This window comes from Alligator sinensis, unplaced genomic scaffold, assembly GCF_000455745.1.
Source record: "Alligator sinensis unplaced genomic scaffold, ASM45574v1 scaffold428_1, whole genome shotgun sequence".
Classification (NCBI taxonomy): Eukaryota; Metazoa; Chordata; order Crocodylia; family Alligatoridae; genus Alligator; species Alligator sinensis.
Genome location: NW_005841919.1, coordinates 3,674,621 through 3,695,320, shown reverse-complemented (window position 1 = coordinate 3,695,320; position 20,700 = coordinate 3,674,621). Strand labels below are relative to the sequence as shown.

Sequence of the window (20,700 nt, the reverse complement as noted above, 5' to 3'; positions counted from 1 at the left end):
TTATGGCTGGCTTCATCTGTTGTTTGTGGACCTTGCTTCTGCTCTTGTCAAAGCTGGAAACTCTACTTGCCCTAGCAGCATAACTCCTACAGAGACTGCCTCTGTGGTCCTGCTCCCCCTGTTGGGGGAGGGGGTGAACTGGCCCCCATCACTCTTGTAGATACACAAAACATAGCTTGATCTGGACACCCAGATCTAAACAACTAAGACAAAAATAATAGAATACCTCTAAAATTTTAGTCTTCTACATAGGGGTTTTTGTCTGCAGCAAATCTAGATGCCCAGACTAAATAATAGGATGTCTCTCTAAGTGACTTGATAAAGGTCTCTCTCAAATTCTGTGGGGTTAAACCCAGGTCTCCAGGCTAGCACCTTAAAACTGCATCCAGCTCCTGAAAGGAAGGGGTTGACGGTTTGCACATAGAGCATTGCATGTGACACTGGCTACAGTACATATGGACTTCTGCTGGCCTGGTGTATTGCCCTGAAAGTATGGCGAGATAAGAGATGTCTACTGTTCGTATAAGTTGCTGAGAGCTTCCCACACTTTAAGAGGATGAAAAGACAACCCCAGTTGTTTTTCCTGCCTAGTGCAGGCGGGTGGGGCTGGACCTGATAATCTTGAGGCCCCTTCCAGCCCTTACAATCTATGTATCTGTGTTTCCTTGGGGGAAATAGCAGTGGCACACCTTGTCACAGCTACTTATCTCCAGGGAATGCCCATGCCACATGCACTCTAGCACATGGCAGGTTACCCTGGGTTGGGTAGGGGAGGCAGCCAGCAACTGCTGACCCCAGCTGCCTTACCTGGGTTCCTAAGAGACTCTGGGAGCTACAGCCACAGTGCTCCTGCAGTAAGGAACCTGGCTGGCAGCTAGAGTGTGGCTCTGGCTGCCCAGGCTCCAGTTCTGGGCAGTGCACACTGCTGTCCACATGTGCCACTCCACTTTTTTTTTTTTTTCTTTCAGCGTGGGTTTTTTTTTACCCTCCTGCTGGTGAGGCAAGTGGTGGAACCTGGGCAGACCCAAGGCTAGCACTGGGGACCCAACTAGAGGGCTATTTGGGGCCAGGTCAACACACTTCAACAGTTTGAAGCAGGCTACCACAAGGAGCACATCTTCTGGGCGATAGCTGCCCAGGTGGCAGAGCAAGGACACCAAGAGACATGACAGCAGTGCCACCCAAAAGCCAACTGTGCAGCCACAGCCCACTGGCAGTTGGCCCAGAGGTGCAGGTGGCTCTGCTGCAGTGCCTGTACCAGAGCCCAGATGGTCATGCGGTTCCCCCTCTGGGTCTGGCAGGCATACAGCCATGGGGCCACAGGTCCAAGGGGGTGGATGCTCTGGTAGATGGCAGCAGCTCACAAGCAGGCAGCAGCCCCTACGGGCAGAATGCTGCAGAGGGTGAAGGAGTCACACTAGGTTATGGCTGCTTCAGCAATAGAGCTGGCATAAGGGGCTGGTGTCCCCAGATACCAACTGGCCAGACCTCAGAAGTTCATGAAGGCAAGTAGCCCTGAGCTGCTCACCAGGGCAACTTTTTATACTGCTGTGGCCAGCACAAGTGCCTCTAGCTCCCCCTGGCTGAAGATCTGGGAGGAGTTGAGTAGGGTCAGTTTGCCCCAAGTGGCACAATTTGCCCCACACAAGTCGGGTACATGTGCTGAGGCACAAATCTCCGGCACAAATTTCTGCTTAAAGTGGCTCAAATAGCAGTGGTACATGTGCCTGCATGTGTGGCTGTGCCCTAAGGGCATGTCCAGATGAGCACGGGCATTTGGTTCCCCAGAGACAAGTAGCAGTGCTGAGCCTTGTGCTGCGGCTACTTGTCCCTGGGGAGCACCCATGCCATGCACTCCTTGGCGCATGGTAAGTTACCCCGGGCTGGGTAGGGGAGGCTGGGGCCAACGCTGGCCTGGCCCCAGCAGCCTTACCTGGAGTCTGGTGGGGCTCCAACAGTGGTAATTCTGCCACTCAGAGCCTGGCCAGTAGTGGTAGAGTGGCTCTGGGTAGCCCAGCTCTGGTTCTGAGGACCTCATGCTACCTGTGTGTGTGCTGCTCAGCTTTTTTTTCCTTTTTTCACCCCTGACCAGGGGTCAAAAAAACCTGCAGAGAAAAAAAGTCAAGCAACACATGCACAGCCAATGCTCCCTTGCAGCTCAAAGAAAGTCTAAAATGTGTGGTATGAAGTGCCACAGATGTGTTTGCAGTGCCACATACTGCATAGTCGCACTTATCTGGACACGGCCTAAGAAGGCATCCTTCCACTCTGTAAGCTGTGTCCACATGACTGCAGATGTTTGTTTGCCTGGGGACAAGTAGCAGCAATATACCCTTGTGCCACTGCTACTTTTCCCCAGGAAACACCCGTGCCACACACCTTCTGACACATGGCAGGTTACCCTGGGTGGGATAGGAGAGACTGGGGCCAGCAACTGTGCTGGCCCCAGCAGTCTTAACCGGGGTCTCGGGAGCCTCTGGGAACTGCAACCACGGCAATTCTCCATCAGGAAACCTGGCCAGCAGCCTATGTGGCTCCAGCTGGCCAGGTTCCAGTTTTGGGTGGCATGTGCTACTACCACGTGCACCAACCCACTTTTTTTCAGCATGGGGTTTGGGGGGGGTGGGGAGGTGTTGGATTTTTGGGGAGTTTTTTGCTCCCTGGGATCTCCCAGGGTCAAAAAAAAGACAAAAAACCATGCTGCAAAGTAGCAGTGCAGGGAATGCCTGCATGTGCGCTATATGGCACCGCAGATAGGTCTGTCTGTGTAGACAGGTCTGTGGTGCCACATACCACACATCCACACTCGTCTGGGCATGGCCATGAAGTTCAAAATGCTCTTTAAAGGGATGGAATAAATTACATGCTGTGGAACAGGATAGAAATTCACTGATGGCCAGGTTTGTCTGACTGTCCTGATTCTTCCTATTTGATGTTGAATGAAGTTCTCCTACTTCAGTTTCCTTTCATCTGTGATTCCACCTAGATCAGTGAATCTAGCCAAGCATTTTTCTTAAGCATTGAAACTGCTATAACAAATGTAACTTCATAACAACTCCTGCTTGTAATTCATATTTACCTGAATTTAAATGATTTCAGTCACCTTTTGATTCAATGCAAAACTATCGATAAAGACTTCAAAGCTTTTCCCACTTTTAAATCTGCTATTAACTCTAAAGTTCTTCAGTAGCTTCCTAATCAAACGTTAGTCAACCTCTACTCTGGCACATGAATGCTCTCACATTCTGCTGACATTGAATTACCTACCATCAGACTTTTGCATGAAGAATTTCATTGCATTCAGACTCTTCAATAAGGGAATTGGGGCAAAATATATATAGCTTCTTTTTTTTTTTAGGTTTTAATGCAAGATATTTGCTTTTCTCCAGAATGAGATGGTTCCTTTTCTAGAGACTTCAGTATTTAAGAATGACTTCTGGTGTTTAGACATTTTTAAGGCCATCAGTTTTATCCAAGTACCTGGTGAAGACAAAAGATAGTGAACTATTAGGAATGTAGTAAATTCAAAGTAAAGTGAAATCTTTCCTACTAGAAGACTGGGTTGATCAGAAAACCTCTTTTGATTTATGGAAGGAGGAAGGTCAAATGATGAATGGTATCGTGCCATTATCTATATTCAGAAATTCAGTTTGTATCATTGGTCTACATTTTGTATAGTCTATGCTGCTTGGTTTTGAAATGAAGACAACTGTGATGAGCATTTTGTATATGAGATTCTGTCTAGACTGCAAACTTACTGTACCCACCACACCACTCCATATTTGTGTGACGGACTAGCTGGCAGTGACTTAGCCCAGGGGTTTTGAAAAGGCAAAAGATGATTGGAGGACTTGGGATTCCCTTTCCTCACCAGTCAGGCCCCAGAGACTCACCCTCCATGTCCCCTGATTTGGCCCCTTGGGTCACCTGGAGGGGGATAAAAGGGGCAGCACGGCTGACTCAAGGGAGAGACCAGCAAGGGACCACAAGGAAGGAGCTTCAAAGAGCTGGGATAGTATTGCTAAGTGTGCATGGTACTGCAGATGTTCTACTTATAGAATCAAGGGGTTGGAGGGGACCTCAAGTATCATCTACTCCTCAAAATAACCCTGTCACCCAGCAGTGCTGATTAGCCACCCCTGGTGAATGTGGGTGCTCAAGCACTGCTTCCATTTGGGAGCTAGCATATGTAACCTGGGCGGTACTCCAAGAGGTACCCCCTCTCCAATTGAAGGGATCAAAGCAGGTGCACAAGCACTGTGGGAGGTGTAGGGACTCTCCTCCCCCTATAGAGCAGAGCCAGACCACCAATGGGGACTTAACCAGGAAGAGCCTGAAGGAGTAGGACCTGCAGGTAGCAATTTGACACTCAGCAGCACGGCGTGCAGCAGGCAGGAGAGGCTCCCCGCTGGGCTCCAGGATCCCATATGAGAGGGTGCAGCCAGCAGGAGAGGCTCCCTAGCACCAGCAAGGATCTGAGCAGCGACCTGAGAGGTTCCCAGCTCTGCTTCCAACTTTTCCAATAAGAGTCCAGGCAGCTCGACATGAGGCTGCAGTTCTGGGAAGGTCAAGACCCCTAGTAGCTTGGAGCAGTGCCACCAGTGGTGGCTGTGTGGTAGTGTTTCTGCCTACTGTGGGGGAGATCTTAGTTCAAGTCCCAGCAGGGGTAACTTGAGGTCAATGAGTTAACAGGGAGAAATTCTTCTTGCAGTGGAAAGGGGCCATTGTGTTTTCCCCCTTTCTCTCCCTTCAGGTACCTAGGCCCTATATTTCCCTGTCATTTGACATTTTGTATTTTGTGCCTTTTTATATTTCACCAACCAGTATTGTTTGTTCTGCTGTTTGTGTTTTACACTTTGGTTAACCCTGTCTTTTGTCAACTGGATGAATATGTCTATGATTCAAAGCGTCTAACCTTTGAATTCTGCCCCCTCAGGGCATTGTAGTGTCCCTTAAACCAGGGGGTAAATACTAGTTATGTTCCCAGTACTGTTCTTTCATTAAAAGGTATATGGTTAAGTCCCCATTGGTGGTCTGGCTCTGCTCTATAGGGGGAGGAGAGTCCCTACACCTCCCACAGTGCTTGTGCACCTGCTTTGATCCCTTCAATTGGAGAGGGGGTACCTCTTGGAGTACCGCCCAGGTTACATTTGCTAGCTCCCAACTGGAAGCAGTGCTTGAGCACCCACATTCACCAGGGGTGGCTAATCAGCACTGCTGGGTGACAGGGTTATTTTGAGGAGTAGATGATACTTGAGGTCCCCTCCAACCCCTTGATTCTATAAGTGGAACATCTGCAGTACCATGCACACTTAGCAATACTGTTTCTGGTCAGGAAGTAGCATGCATAGTGTAATAAATGTGTGTAAATTTGTGTAACAGCAGATGGAACCAGAGTGCAGTCTGCAGAGCTGTGATGACTGTTAAGTTGGGCTACAACTCCCAGGTGGTGGGGAATCGAGGTGGGGGGGAATAAAAAAGAATCAAGTAAGAGAGGACATTGCAGCCAGAGTAAGAAGAAAGTGTTTTCAGCATGCATATGAAGTCCAGTCAGCCTTTCACAGGAAGAATGTACAGAGGAGCTTGAGATCCTACTGCCTTGGATAGGCAGGGCACTATGGACCAAAGGAGCTGTATTCAGACTTGATGTCAGCTGCAAGCTGATGCTGTTCAAGCACTCTGAGACTAAAGGCTTGTTTGGGGAAACCTCTGGTGGTGTAAGGGGAAGAAGAGGAAATTAAGGTACTGAGTATATGTTACCACTGTTGCTCATGTTCCTTTATTTTTATTTTTGTATTTATTTACCTGTTCCTTCCCTTTCACCTGTTGGCTTGTGACCCTAACTCCTATGATTTTCCTGTGTGAAAGCTGAATTTGTTCTGGTACCCATCCTCTTCAATTGGTACACATGTGATATTCCCCATATAAAAACAAAACAATTTATTTATGCTGACTATATCACCATTCTAGTACAGGACTCTGATCCTGGCATTACTGAAACTACACTCAGCAATGATGTGGCAAAATTAGAAGACTATTTTAATGAATGGTATCTGAAGCCTAACCCTGACAAAACAGTTTATTGCTTTTTCATCTCAGTAACACCCATGTGAACACCAGACTAAGAACAAGATTTTATGAAAAACCAGTCAACTCTGAACCCAACCCCAAATATTTAAGAGTCCACCTTGCCCATAGTCTCATGTATAGGCATCATCTGCAAATAACTAAAAACTTCCCACACATAATAACATCTCAAAATTGTCTGGTAGAAGTTGGGGGAAGCGATGCTGAAGTTCTTAGAATATCAGCACCGGCTCTTCATTTATTCAGCAAGTGAGTATTGTTCCCCAGTTGGGGCAGGAGTGCCTCTACCAGCCTAATTGAAATAAAGAGACTCATACCAGGTACTTGTAGAACAGGCAGATCCACCTCCAATCCTTGGCGGTCTCATAGCCCCTCTTCTGATCTTCACTGTAAACAGGCTACTTGAAGAGTTTACAAAAAACTACTTCTACTCAACTTGCTACCAATTTTTGAGGAATTTAATTCCCCCACCCCGTCCTCTACCATCCCCCAAGCCAAGGCTTAAGTTGAAAAAGCCATTTTGGAGTGCAGAAATAGAGCTGAATGACAAAAGTTCTGACATCAAGGAAAAATGAATCTAGTAATGGAACACAATTGACATCAGTAATAAATTTCTTATCACAGATCACACACCTAAACCCCGTGGCTTTGTTTTACCAAGGCACATCTGGATATTGAACAGGGTTTCTACTGGACAAGGTAGATGTTACTACCTACTACATAAATGGAATTTTATTAAAGACTTCAAGTGTGAGCGTGGTGAAATCCAAACTATTGCACACATCACAGAGGAATGTCCTACTTATCATTTTAATGGTTGTATTGAAGATGGGCCGGTACCAGCACATGGCTTCGGAATAGATATCAGATCTAAAACTGTCACTCTGGACTTATCACTCAGTGCCATTGTTTATAGCTTGTTCTGTCATTCAGTTGCTGCATTCCATACAAATAAATAAATAACTGAATATGGAAGGAAAGAAATAGCAGGAGAGAGTTTATTTGCTTATATTTCCAAATCTCTTTCCAGCTAGCACTTTGTCCAGAAGTCCTCTCAGTTTCACCATTAGTTTTCCTTAGGGTCATAGATTCATAGAAATTTAGGGTTGGAAGGAACCTCGGGAGGTCATCTAGTCCAATCCTCTACTTAAAGCAGGACCATTCCCAACTTGATCATCCCAGCCAAGGCTTTGTCTGTCCAGGTCTTAAAAACCTCCAAGGATGGAGATTCCACAACCTCTCTGGGTAACCTATTCGTATCCCTCCTAGTGAGAAGGTTTTTCCTCATAGCTAACCTAAACTTCCCTTGCTGCAACATGAGACCATTGGTTCTTGTTCTATGATCTGCCACCACTGAGAACAGTCTAACTCCATCCTCTTTGGAATCACCCTTCAGGTATTGCTGTTAAATACTCCCTTAGTTGTATTTTCTGCAGATTAAATAATCCCAGTTCCTTCAGCCTCCCCTCAGAAGTCATGTGCTCCGGCCCAGTAACCATTTTCCAGTGCCCTCCGCTGGACTCTCTCCAATTTGTCTACATCCTTTCTGTAGTGGGGGGCCTAAAACTGGACACACTACTCCAGATGTGGCCTCACTAGTGCCAAACAGAGGGGAATAGTCACTTCTCCATCTGCCTGCAGCACTTCTAATAGCACAGCCTAGTATGCTGTTAGCCTTCTTTGCAAGGCACACTGTTGGCACATATTTGGCTTATTATCTACTGTAACCCACAGATCATTTTCTGCAGAGCTTCTTAGCCAGTTGGTCCCCAGCCTGTATTGGTGCATGGGATTGTTGCATCTTAAGTGAAAGACTTTGCACTTGTCCTTGTTGAACTTCATGAGATTTCTTTTGGCCCAATCCTCCAATTTGTCTAAGTCACTCTAGATCCTAGATCTACGCTCTACTATATCTACTGCTCCTCCCAGCTTGGTGTCATCTGCAAAGTTGCTGAGGGTGCACTCCATCTCATCTTCCAGGTCATTGATGATGGCATTAAACAAAAACTGGTCATGCTACCAGTGCTTCTCTGGATGGCTCTCAAGCTCCCTTGTCACTTTCTTTGTGTGATTCTGTGGTGTTTCTGCTGCTATTTTCTCTCACAGATATATAGCTACCTCAAACAATATGCAGCCTTCTGCAATGGCATTCAGCCCTGAAGTCCTTCCACTCCTCCATGTGGCCTGTGCTTTGGTCAGTTGTTCCTGTGGTTTCAGCTATCTGTTCCATAAAAGTAATTCAATTCCTTTTTTCATTTTTCCAAATGAAGGGCATTTGTCATATTTACCACTTCGCTAAGGTTTCTTCAAACCCTCAGCATAATTATATTAATTTGAAATATTAGGAGAATACAATACTAAGGGAACAAAATACCATTCCTTTGAGCTCTGAAAGCAGAGAACGGTGAGCGCTTTTGAATTATATTTAGCTCTGTGACTAGTTGTGAATAAATACATTATTTAAACCTTATACCAAAAACACAGTAATTTATTCTTCGTACAAGTCAACCAGCAACACCTTCTTACACCCACTGGAACAGTTAGTCACTTCTGTAATCTGTGCAAACAACCTAACTGAGCAGAACTGAGACAAATGAAGCATCACTGAGACAACTTGCTTTCTTCCCAGGGTTGAGAAACTATTGGCAACTACTTTAACCCTATCAGTCAGAATAACTCGCCACTGGTCTACAGAGCTAAAGGCTAATGGCTGTTCTCAAAAGGAGACCTTCTCTTTCAAGCTCTTTTAAAATGGGCAATGCACATTGCCCTGTGAGTGACAGTCTGTGTATACATTCTGTTTGAGATGTCTATCTCTTGTAGAGCCTGACTCCTCTATGACCTTCTTACATGCCTTCCTCTACAGCTGAGTTCAGAAGCTATTCCTTCTGAGCTGAACATAAGCCAGGCAGAAAGTCTCTCTCTGTGTGATACCATGCTTAAGAAACTTCCCTGTTGCTACCTGACCTGGATCCACAGTATATCTGTGTCCTTGCTGACACACTGCCTCTGTGCAGTGAACCAGACAAAAGCCTCCACATCTCAAAATTTCAGCCTGACCAAGCAGATTCCTAAGCTTGGTAGGAAAATGACATTTGCAATTGTCCAATGAGTGTCATGGACATACATCCCTGACATGGAGGAGAACTATTTTCATTCTGATCAAAAATCTAGGCAGTGGGTAGGAATGTGAAAAAGGGCCATGGCTGGATTTTAATTGAGGTTCATTCCAACCAAAAGATCTGTTCTTATGTTCTTACTGGGGAAGTCATTTTTCTGTCACCTCCAGAGAATTTTTGAGAAAGTAGGGGTAAACTAGCCCCTACAATAAACCCCAACAATAAATCTACTGACTACCATAAAAGTACAAAAGTAAACACCGTGTCAATTTTTGAGTGCCACAATTGCCCACTTTCCCTCCCATATCCACTAAATATTTTAGAAATGTATACAAATATGATATTATGGCTGATACATCATCAGATGACATCTATCCTGCTCTGTATACGTGTTTAATATATCCACCTTATCACTATTTTATTTTAACTTCTAGTCATGCAGTTTGTGATTTGATTAACATCTCTCAAATATGGTCTGTTCTCTCTCTCATCCTCTACCTGAGGGAGGGCTGTGTATGCAGTGGAGTAGGCTTTTTTTAACAACTGTGTATAAGCTGTTATACATTTGGTGGCGATGGTAGTGGTGAGTTATAGACAAATGTAACTTTTAACCACTTAAAAAGGAAAATGGGAGCTTATGTCAATGCACATGTTACATCTGTACGTTCCTCTAACAATACAAGTTAGCTATATTGCTAAGATTTTAATCCTGGATGGAACAGAAGCTGTATACGTGCATTCAAATTCTCCCAGGTTTTTTCTCCTAGTAGAAAAACTTACCCAAAACTGCAAGTACAGACATTCAAATGCTGAGACCCTGAAGAGTGCAGAGCTTGCAGTGCTAATACGTGTACAGGGGCTCTGTCTGGCTGCACAATCAAAGCATACTCTGCAGCTTCCTTCTGCCTGTCTGGTGACAGATGGCAGCAGTGCATAGGACAGCCCTGATTGGCTGCCTCAAGCCTATGGTCAGCATGTGTTTTCCTGTGGCCCAGTGTGGGGATTTTGAAGGGGGCATGTTCTCCTTGCTGGAAGCAGAAGGAGTTGGCGGGGGGGGGAACTCAAGGCACCGCTCCATAACTTTTGTGAATTGAGTGGCACCCAATTTAAAAAACTAACATATATTACAGTGCTTACCTCCTTGCAGAGGGGCAGGGCATTGGGGGTGGGGAATCATACAGGCAGGGGCGAGCCTGAGCCTGTATTTATCTGCTTATTTCTTCACACCTTACTTATCTCCTTACACCATGAGGCACCCTTTAAAGGATTTGACAACAACCCAGGGTGCCCCAGCACTCTAGTAAAGAATCAGTGGTCTAGAAAATATCCAACATTGCTTCTCCCTCCTACTCTGTTCTCATTCATGCAAGACAGCAACTTCAGTGTAGAGCTCAAGTAACTACAATTTGCACCCTGACTACAAGAAAACACTGAGAATAATAGAGGAAAATGAAAAGTTAGGAAGAAAAGTAGTCCACAAGAAGTGTGAAATTCATTCCCACCCATTGGTGGCTTCATAGTTTACAGCACGAGGCAACTTTTAAAATGTTATCTTATGGCCTATTGTGATAGAAAGACCTCTAGACTAGAGGGCAACAACCAACAGTCTCTCACCACTTTTGCAGTTTCCAGGCTTTGGTTGGATAGGGATTTAATTATTTACTTGATACATCTGTATGCTGCATGCCTCCATTCCCATGCATGTGTACTATTGTGGTGCACCCTTCATGGTATTCATACCCAGAGAACTTGACTATCCCTTGGGCTTTAGAGAATGGCATTTTCAGAGCCCTGCTTGATTAACAGAAGACTGTTGTAATTGTTTCAGTACTGATTTATCTATTCAATTGCACATGGCCAGTTAAAACAGAGTACTGAGTATGTTTGGACTATAGACAAAGATTAGACGTTATTTTTTAAGTTTGAATAGTTTTCTTATCCTGGTTCATGTTTCTGCAGTATTTGATCCAGAAGAATCGAAGCACATGGTTAAGGAAAAGAGTGGCATGTGGTTCATGAACCCTATAATTAGTTCGCCTTCCTAGCTCTAAGCAGTAATTAAATCTGCCACTTCTGCTCTGCTGATTCATTTATTTAGCTATTTAATTGCTCAACTGAATACGTCTTTATCTCTGGAACTGCAACATTTTATTCAGACAAAGAAATAGCATAATCCATTTTTTTCCAAGAGCAAAGACATGTGAAAGAAAAGAGCATTAATACTATATGGTGTTGTCACTTTTCACTTATCAAATAATACAGTGTTTAGGGGATCAACTGATGCTTAAGGATAGGTTTCCATATATAGTTTTGTTTCTTCCAAGATCTCATTATATATGTCAAACTTTGAGCCCTAATATACCTATTCTAAGTTGCTGTCAGGGACATGAGTTAAACACATAAGTACTCAGTGAAGAATAGCAATAATTACATATAAAACAGGAAATCTAAGCACTAATCTATTGGCAGTAGATATTTTGTAAACACTTTTTAGATGCAGAAATACAACTACCATAGTAACTCTTCTTCATATATCTCTGTGTTGGGATTTTTCTCATGAATACATGAGTTGTGTCCATGCTATTTTTGTCAGATTCATCTACAGCAACCACATCTGGATATATAAAGCATGCTGCCTTGAGTATGTCTAAGCGTACAGGAGAGAGCCTTTGTGTTGTGCTGAATATCTCTGTTATGAATATTTCCATAAATGCAGCTTTTCTCACCATGTAATTTTAGCATTCTTTGAAGGTACCGCCATCATTTTTATCCACAAGTTGCAATAATGGAGCTTGTAAAATAGTAATACCTAGGGCTGTGTGAAATTTCAGCAGCTGTTTCATTTCATTTCAGATTCGGATGTTTTGATGATTGAAACATCAAATCCAAAATGAAACGCAGGGCTCCGAAACAGCTCTAAAATGAAGTGGGCCATTCGAAACATTTCAGAAATTTTCCGAAATGATTCAGATGTTTCCGAAACATTTTACATGTTTCAGAGCTGTTTCGGAGGCAGGCTTGCGGGGAAAGAGAGAGGGGGGAGGACTGCTTTGATATTGACATCTGTAGCTGGCCAGTGACAATGATCTGTCCTTGAGGTCCCTTCCAATCCCAGTGCTCTGGGGGAAGGACAGAGAGGTATACATAAAGTCACACATGTCACAAGTTTTGCTTGTCAGCACTTTGAGGTGCAGTTTCCCAGAAACCCCTATACCTATCTCCTTGAAACTTGGCAGGCTTCATGGACTCAGAAGGGGCTACTGTGCCTGCAAGTGTCATCCTAATCAGGCAGAAAATGACAAAGTTATAGGCAGTTTTGTGATTCCCCATTATAGTTTATGGCCAAAACACCGTAAAAATTCCAAAACAGTTTCAGCCAAAACAAAATGGGACAGTGATTCAAAACACCAAAATGAATCTCTGTCCCTCTGAAATGCTGAATCCAAAACAAAATGAAACACAGCCATTTTGGACAACCCTGATAATTAGCAGATCAAGGCAAGCCAACTTGAGTGGGAATTTTCTGGAAGGTGTGGAATAAATAGTTGTTTTGTTAGGGGCTTTTTTGCTATTTATTCTTGTGTTTTCATAACTCTCTTTTTACCTAAGATAAGAGGTTTAAAAAACAAAAACTCCCTGAGAAAGGTTATCTCTTTGGTATTTTTAGTATCAGTGTCTCACTTGTGTCTGTCTATCTGTATATTCAATGGACATAGCTTATTTGAGTGCCCACATTGTATTTCATGCAATAAGTTTACTATTAATAGTGCGCTTCTTACTGACTTTTTACCAAATGATAATTGATTCAAAACTATGCAGCTATTTAAATATATCATAGTCAATAGTTTTTTCCCATGTAAATGCCTTATTTCAATTCCTATTTCTCTGCGATTAATTTTTTTCTTATATGAAGCTCTTCCATACATCTTAGTCAGGCAAAAATGTCATTGAATTACTAATGACCTAAGCTTTGGTCAAACAATACTTAAGTGGTATTGTTTTTATTGATTTTATTGTTATGCTTCACTGTACTGCACTTTATTGAAAGATCTTTGTTAAATAAATACTAATTCTGATGCTGTCAAAATTGGGAAGCATTGCAAATCTTGCTGGCAACTTTGTTTGCACAAGATAGCCACCTGATTTCCTGGCCAAAGCAGTTTGCATAAGATTTGTCTAAATATTTATCTTTTAGATATATGCCTCTTCTAAAAGTTCATGGTCCACAACTATGCACAGAACCTTCTCTTAATCTCTTAGGCTAGGGACAGAAATTACACATAAACTGATATAAGTGATCAGAAACCAGACAAGCACAGCTGACCAGTCTGGGATTAATAAGCAGCCTGCTGCCAGGTCAGCTGATAGAGCACATGACCAGAAGAGGCAGGGCTCTGGGCATATAAACTGGAGCCAGAGCAGGCAGCCTGCCCTGTAAGCTGTAAGGGATACCTGGTTTGTTGCTGAGCTACCAGTAAGGCTCTTGAGACTTAAAGGGAGCACCCCAGAGTTGGGGGAGCTTTGTGCCTACAGCTAGTGAGCTGGGATTTATGTTTGAAGCCAGTGTGGGGGTTGTTTGTGTGGGGGCCGAGTATAGCCGGAATTGGGGCCGTGCAGATGGAATGGAGTTAGGCACAAATGCGTACTGGTTGAATTGAAAAGAACTTTACTTACAAACTGACGTACAGGGACTTGCGTCGATGCACACAGTGTAGGTACACCAATGTTTTCCGAGCATGCAGGGTGCAGGGTACATCGGGACGGTCGGCGACGGGGAGTGGTTGGTGGCTGATCAGGCCTCCAATTTTGCTCCAAGGTAACTCGTTCCCAACATACACGTGGAGTTCTCCAGCTTGGGCGGAAACTACCCAAGCTTTTATACGGCTAGTGAGCCAATTGCTAGCCGTCGAGTATGAATAATTTACAATGAGCCAATCGGTAGCATGCATCCAAACAGTGCAGCTGCTAGTTTTGGCGGGAGCTGATCACTGCGCCAAGGCTTTTCCCGCCGTAGCGAGGCATTCCTTGCACCGAGCACTCGAATCGTGCTAAGAATTCTGCTGTGTCGAGGCACTTTTAATTACTAAGCACAGACAGTTTGAATTATAGCCAGGGGCTTACATTTTGTTGTACTGTTTACATGCTGGCTTAGGTTTAGGACTAAGGGGGTGGTTTGGCAGTCCCATTTGTGCCCTAGGGGCACCTGTTTACTATAAGCTATGCCTGGGGCAGGCTCAAGGCATAGCCAAAGGCCTGGGAGCAAGGCCAGAGCCCAGAGTGAGGAAGAGTGTGGGGCCAGAAGGCCAAAGCCTGAGAGGGGCAGAGACTGAGGCTGGAGGGCCCAGCACCTGTGAAGGGCGGAGGCAGGGAGCTGGGAACCCTGAAGTTTGGTTCAGTTAATGAACTGGAGGTAGAGGGCTCAGCAAAAGGAAAAGGGTGGAAGCCAAGAAGGCTGAAGCCTGACACAGGAAAAACAACAGGCTCAGTCAAAGACCCTTGGACAGACTCCCTCCTAATCAAGTTTAACAACAAAGGCATGGCAGGTAAGAGCAGGAAGTGAAAGGGCACCCCAAGAGCTAGTGCCAAGGAAGGAATTGCGGAGCTGCCAGGGGGTGTCACAGCTGCCCCTGGAGCATGAAGATGCTACAGGCACCTATACGTGTGCTCTGGGGAGAGGGGAGGGGCATTTTAATTAAAATGGGTCTGGGTAGAACTGCTCTAACTATAAGGCCTGCAGCGTCTCGTATATTCAGCATCCCACAGTTCAAAATGGTGGCAGGGGCACCTTAACTAAAGTGCCTTCCACGATTAATCGAGTCTGCTCCAATGCATTCTAATTGGAATGTGTTGGACCAAGTGGAAAAGGGCCCAAAATGACCAACCCAGGTTTAAGATGGACCTGGATAGGTGTAGTATCAGACCTAACTGATTTAGGTTAAATTAGTCTGGCAAACACCTGTTGCGGATCTCCTCCTGACTCAAGTTACTTTACAGTCTCCCCACATCCCAGGAGGCTTTGCACCCTCTTTCAGACCCCGCCCCCCGGTTGGCTTACTAGGACACTTCTCACTCTTCCCATCCCAGCTCTGGCTGCCAAGCCCTGGTCTGCCCCCTTCACCCCTTCCTGGCATGGATGGGCAACTTGGTCCTGCCACTTCCACAGCTGGGAGTGAGGGAAGCATTCCCTCAGGCCAGGTGCCTGCCCATGCAGCTGGGCATGAGGGTACAGGGGGAGCCCTGTACCTCAGGGGGCTTCCCCAGCCTGGCACCGGACTGGGTCAGGGGTTGGGGGCATGCGTTTGGGCAGTCAATCAGGGATGATCACTCTTGGCTGGACTGGGCTTAGCAATGGTCAGCAGGCTGGCAGATGTTTCAGGACTCCCTGCCTTCTGCCCTGGGCCAGTGCAGGCCTATGCTTGCCTTTCTCAAGTGAAACTTAAACTTGACTTCTTCAGTTTGTTATTGATTCAAGCTATGCAGCTTAGAGAAACCTGCGAATATTGGACTGATTCCACCTCGGGCTTTTTGAGTGTTTGTACATAGCCTTGGAGTTCACGAAAAACAAGAGGACAGTCCTTCTGAATGTTAACCATGAAGTAAACTATCTCATATTTACATATTAATGATTTTAGTATGAGGAAATGATGTTCATTGTGGAAGTACATGCAAACAGATGCAGTGTAATGCCTCTGAATAAAAAGTGAAATTCATTTGTTATTTAGTTAAGAAACTGAGTTTTTTGCTATATGCATGGAACACTGGTGCAGGAAGGTTTTCTCATAAGCATGCAGAAATATTTTCAAATGGTTTTCATCCCTGTTTTATATACACATGAAGAAAGGCATTGAATTAGTGTGTTCTTTTGATAAAATTACACACTGTACCTTTATTTAGAGAGAGACATTGAGAGTACCTGTACACATGCCTGACACCTGCTCCAATGCATTCTAATTAGTATGCATTGGAGCAGACTCAATTAATGCTAATTAGCATGCTCCAGTGGCTTTGGCATCATGTGTATTAAGCTTCCCTGCACTTAAAAGTCTCAGTGGGGGTGCTTTAGTTAAAGTGCCCCTGCTGCCATTTTTAAGTACAGGACACTGAGTACACAAGATGCTGCAGCATTTTAAGAGCTGCTCTAATTAAAAGACCCCCCCCGCCAGCAAGTGTAAAGATGCCTTGAGATAAGTTAGATGAGGGAGAAATAACTAGATAATTATTTACAGGTGATCAATTGTTTTATTACATTCTCAAATCTTTGTAGTGGGAAGGAGGTGATTTGTTACTGAAAGCTTCCCCCCAGGTGAACCTAGCTATTGCCATCTTATCATCAACAGTCGGGAGATTACTCTGTTAGGGCAATGCTGGATTTACACACGGTAAAATGTAAGTGAAGCCACTCCCTTTTTCCTCTCCTCACCGCACTGGAGGAAGCATTATCCAGCAACTTGTAGCAAGCGGCTGTCATCTGCCACAATGGGAACAAGATATTTGCAACGTAATGTCCACATTCTAGGTCTGGCCACTGTACATTGAGCCCCTTTGCTAGGTCTCTAAGGCAATTTAAATTTAACTCCTGTTGTTCAGCAGTATAGTTACAAACTTTGGGCTGGCTCTCACACCAGCATCTGTCATAGGAGGAGTTATGCTGGAGTAAGGGGGTTAAGATTCAGGCTCCAAATTTTGGTAGTAAATATACAAGAGTCCATGTAGGTAATGAATGTACTAATGTACTTTATTTGTTGGGGGGCGAGTCTCTCGTTCAGAGCGGTTTTTATGGAAGAACCAACTGTTGGGTAGGGGTTGGAAGTGGGTATATGGGAGTTGCATATAGCCCCACTCATTCTGTAGTTAGTCCTGTTCACCCAAATCTTATTACTGGTTTGTATGCTCTGATACTTACACGTCAGGAAACAAATGTAACACATGGTTTTCAGTGAGTTACTCAAGAAAACAATCAAACTAATTGACACACAGGTGTCTACAGGTAGAAATATATACCTTTGATAATCCATTGACATATACAGCATCCATAATAGGGTGTTGGTTTTTTAAACATCACCCCCTGTCCCCCTTTGCTCCTCATATAGGTTGTTGCGTTACAATCTTATTACATTAGGCTGTGACATTCCCGGCCTTGACTGCTTTTGTTTGGATATTTATAGCAGCTTCTGGTCATTGTGGAGCAAAGAAGATTGCCCTGCCCTCTGGCCCTTTCTTAAGCTGATTTTGGGCAGAAGCTCTTCTCATGTGGCACTAATTGAAATGATTGGTGGAGGGGGTGTTGTGAGCTCACTGTGCCTGACTCGGGCTTATCTGCCAGGGGCTAAGCTAAGGGAGAAGGGGGGTGGGGGGGAAGCAAAAGCTTTGCCTCATTCCAGAAGGGCTCAGGGCTCTTGGCCATCTGTCCACACTTGGAATCAGAAGACAAATAGAGGGACCACACTCACTTTAACTCTACAGAAGGAAATTGTTCGGAAACTCTGGCTGAGCTTTTCATCTAAAGTGCGGGCTGGAGACCAGCTCAGCAGGTCAGTACTTCTACCAGTCAGATTTATTTATTCAGATGATGTTCAGGGTTTCAGCTGCAAAGCTTTCATATTAGAAACGCTGTATTATTTTCTGGAATTTATAGTGTGACCAAAGGAATCCTTTTTTTTTTTTTTTTTTTTTAAGAAAAAAATCTTTAAGACTGGAACTCAGCTTGCTGTATTTGCTGTCCCATATGCACTGTGATCAGAGTTTTGTTTATCTAGCGTGCTGTTATTCGTGATGGCTGAATGCCCAGGGCAGCCTAACAAAAGGCAAATCTTTCAAAGATTTAAACTAACAAGTTGCTTTTAAAGTGATTTGTATGGAGATTTTTTAAAAATGTTTGTATGGCTTATCATCTGGACAAGAGGGCTACATTAAAATATGTATTGGGGATTGTCATTTGAAATGTGTGCACTTCATTTTGGTGAGCAGCTCAGCCTGAGTTGGCAGCTTGAGGATTTAAATGCTATAATATCATTTAAAGGCTTTCTTACCCTCCCTGCTTCCCTCCCCAGTTAATAGTTTGCTGTAAGTTTAATGTGAAATCAGGACAGGCAAAAGCAAGCTATTCACTAAAAAAAATCACAAGCTGTTGTGGTCTGATTAGAAAAGCAGAGGCTAAGAAGTTTTTTGGCATACTGTAAATGGGTATTACAATAAAAAATCAAGTGAACTGAAATACTTTCTCATGTATTATGAGTCTTATCATTTGAAGCTGTTTGAATATATTTAACCGATTATTGCAATTTTTTGAGATTTTTTTTAAATCTTGTTGATAAAACAAGACAGCCGCTACCCTAATCATATGTGTTAGACAATGGAGAAAAAGAACATATGCAACTTCTTTAATACCTAGTTCTTAAAGAAAATTCAGTATTAGTCAGGAAATTGACAGCAAATTTAGGATAGTGCTAATAGGATTGTGTTAAATTTCTGGATATCCTGAAGTCAAAATATTTTCTTTTGAGGTTAGAAAAAGTTGTATTACTATATGTTTAAGGCTAACTAAATTTCCATCTGTTCATTTGACATCTTTTTTACAACTCCATAACTTGAGGATGTTATTTGTTACTGATCTATGCTTAAACACAATCCTGCTACCATGAAATATATATGTTTTTTGTTATTCTTATGTGTTTGAAGGTATTTTCTATTTGTTCTCTTCATAATTTTTTATAAGATAAATTTACTAAATGTAGACTAGCAGCAAACTCCACTATAAACGACATGCAAGAAAATCAAATCACAGAAAGGAAATCAGTTCAGTTGTTGTGTATCAATACCTTCAAATGTTAAAATTTTTTTAAATCCTTTTTAAGTGCATTGTTGCAAAATTAATTTTCCTTCAGATCTAGCTATTTGTCTTGTCTTTTCCTTGTATATAAGGCTTATAGAAGTGACACAACCGCTCAAAATGGAGGCAAGTGAGTAGTAATCCACTTGTGCAGTACTTATCACCTAAAAAGATGTCTGGTACAAAGTTCATAAACTACTGTTGTGGATTACTCAAAATGGATTCCAGGAATTGGCCATAGGAAAGGTAGACAAGCACTTATTAAGAGGCTTACAGTTGGATGCGATTGACATTGCATTTTATTTTATTTAAACGAAAATGCTGCTAGTGATACATCAATTGTATTTTTTAAAAATCCCTAGTAAGAGAACACTAAAACATGTATAGAATAATAAAAATCTTTGCAAAGATGCATGCATAATATTGATAACAGCTTTGCAAGTTGACATAGCTGGTTTACTATATGAGAAGATCCCTTTATAACTGCATTATAATCTATTTGTGACTAGAGATAACGATAAGTATACAGGTGAATGGATTTCTTGGTCAGACCATACCTTTCCTTACAATTCCTAGTCTCTTATTCATGAAAAGCTGAAGATCTTCAAAATATTGAAATCAGTTGCTATTAGTTTCTTCAAGAAGTGCCTGTAAACCTTCTCCATACTGTATGTGGTATGATAATGTAATGAATTGTGAATGTAGTACACGTTTGTTTTATCCTTTAATGAATTAATATATTTTTCTTGTATTTTTAAAGCTAAAAATCTGGGTAATGCATCTCAGTGATAAATAAGAAAATAATAGCAAAAAAGCCCACTCCATTAGAAAGCCTCATTATTTGAAAACAGCCTTATGGCACATGTGTGGTTTATCCTAAATGCTACAGTTGATTTACCATTAGGTACTTTACTATTTTAATCCTCCCTTTTTTATGAATTGCTTTTTGCCAGAAGTTCAGAATCTTGAGCTGGGTCTTCAACTTTTACTTGGTCCTTATGCCCCAGGACTTCCATGAAAGTTTGCCTAAGGAAGAATTTGAGTATTAAATGAAGAAGCATTTCAGGATGTGGTGCATGCTGTTCAGAATTCTGTTAGCTATTAAGCTCTGTGAGGGGAATTTTGTTTTTTTGACATTAATATGAACTGATTTGACAGATATTTTTGTGCAGGATTTTATAATGCTGTCTTGTTGGTTGGACAATAAACAAAAAAGCTCTCTGATGTCATTCCAAACAGTCAGTCGTTGTCCTTTTGAAAAGGGTGAAATGGATTCTCAGTTTCCTTGCACGGATGTGAACTGCATTAAGTACAGATTAAGCACAAAAAAAATCCAGCACATGAGAATAGTAGCGATTTGCAACTCTTATGCAGGGCAAGAGAGAATCTAGCCTTCCAGTTCCATCTTTTCTAAGAAGTGGGAGTTCAGACCAGACTCTTTCAGGAAGGATGGCACAAGGGTTTTATGGGGGTACAGGGTACTTATCTACAGTAGGAGAAGTTGAGTAGGCTCAAAAGGTAAAAGAGGAATGTAGCTGAAGCCAAGACCTTGCAGGTGTATGGAACATTTGCCAGAGGAGTGGGACTTCAGAAGCTGGAAGGGGAATGAGGACGTGGGCGACTGGTGCCGCCTTAGTCGGGGGGGGGGAGGGGGAACATGCCCCA

The 20,700-nt window shown here is 43.2% G+C and overlaps 1 protein-coding gene across 9 annotated transcripts in view; it reads left to right on the top strand.

The window, feature by feature from the left end:
- Positions 1 to 20,700, top strand: part of LOC102369805 (poly(rC)-binding protein 3-like) — a 322,632-nt gene that overhangs the window by 45,283 nt on the left and 256,649 nt on the right. For 4 of the 9 annotated variants that reach the window (XM_025198321.1, XM_025198320.1, XM_025198318.1 and 1 more), the window contains exon 1: positions 17,487 to 17,737. The exons of 1 other annotated variant lie outside the window; for it this stretch is intronic. The gene's annotated coding sequence lies outside the window, so the exon portion shown is untranslated. Of the gene's footprint in view, positions 1 to 17,485; positions 17,738 to 20,700 lie in introns of those variants that run through there. 4 more of the 9 variants (XM_025198322.1, XM_025198315.1, XM_014517640.2 and 1 more) reach the window with 3 other exon arrangements.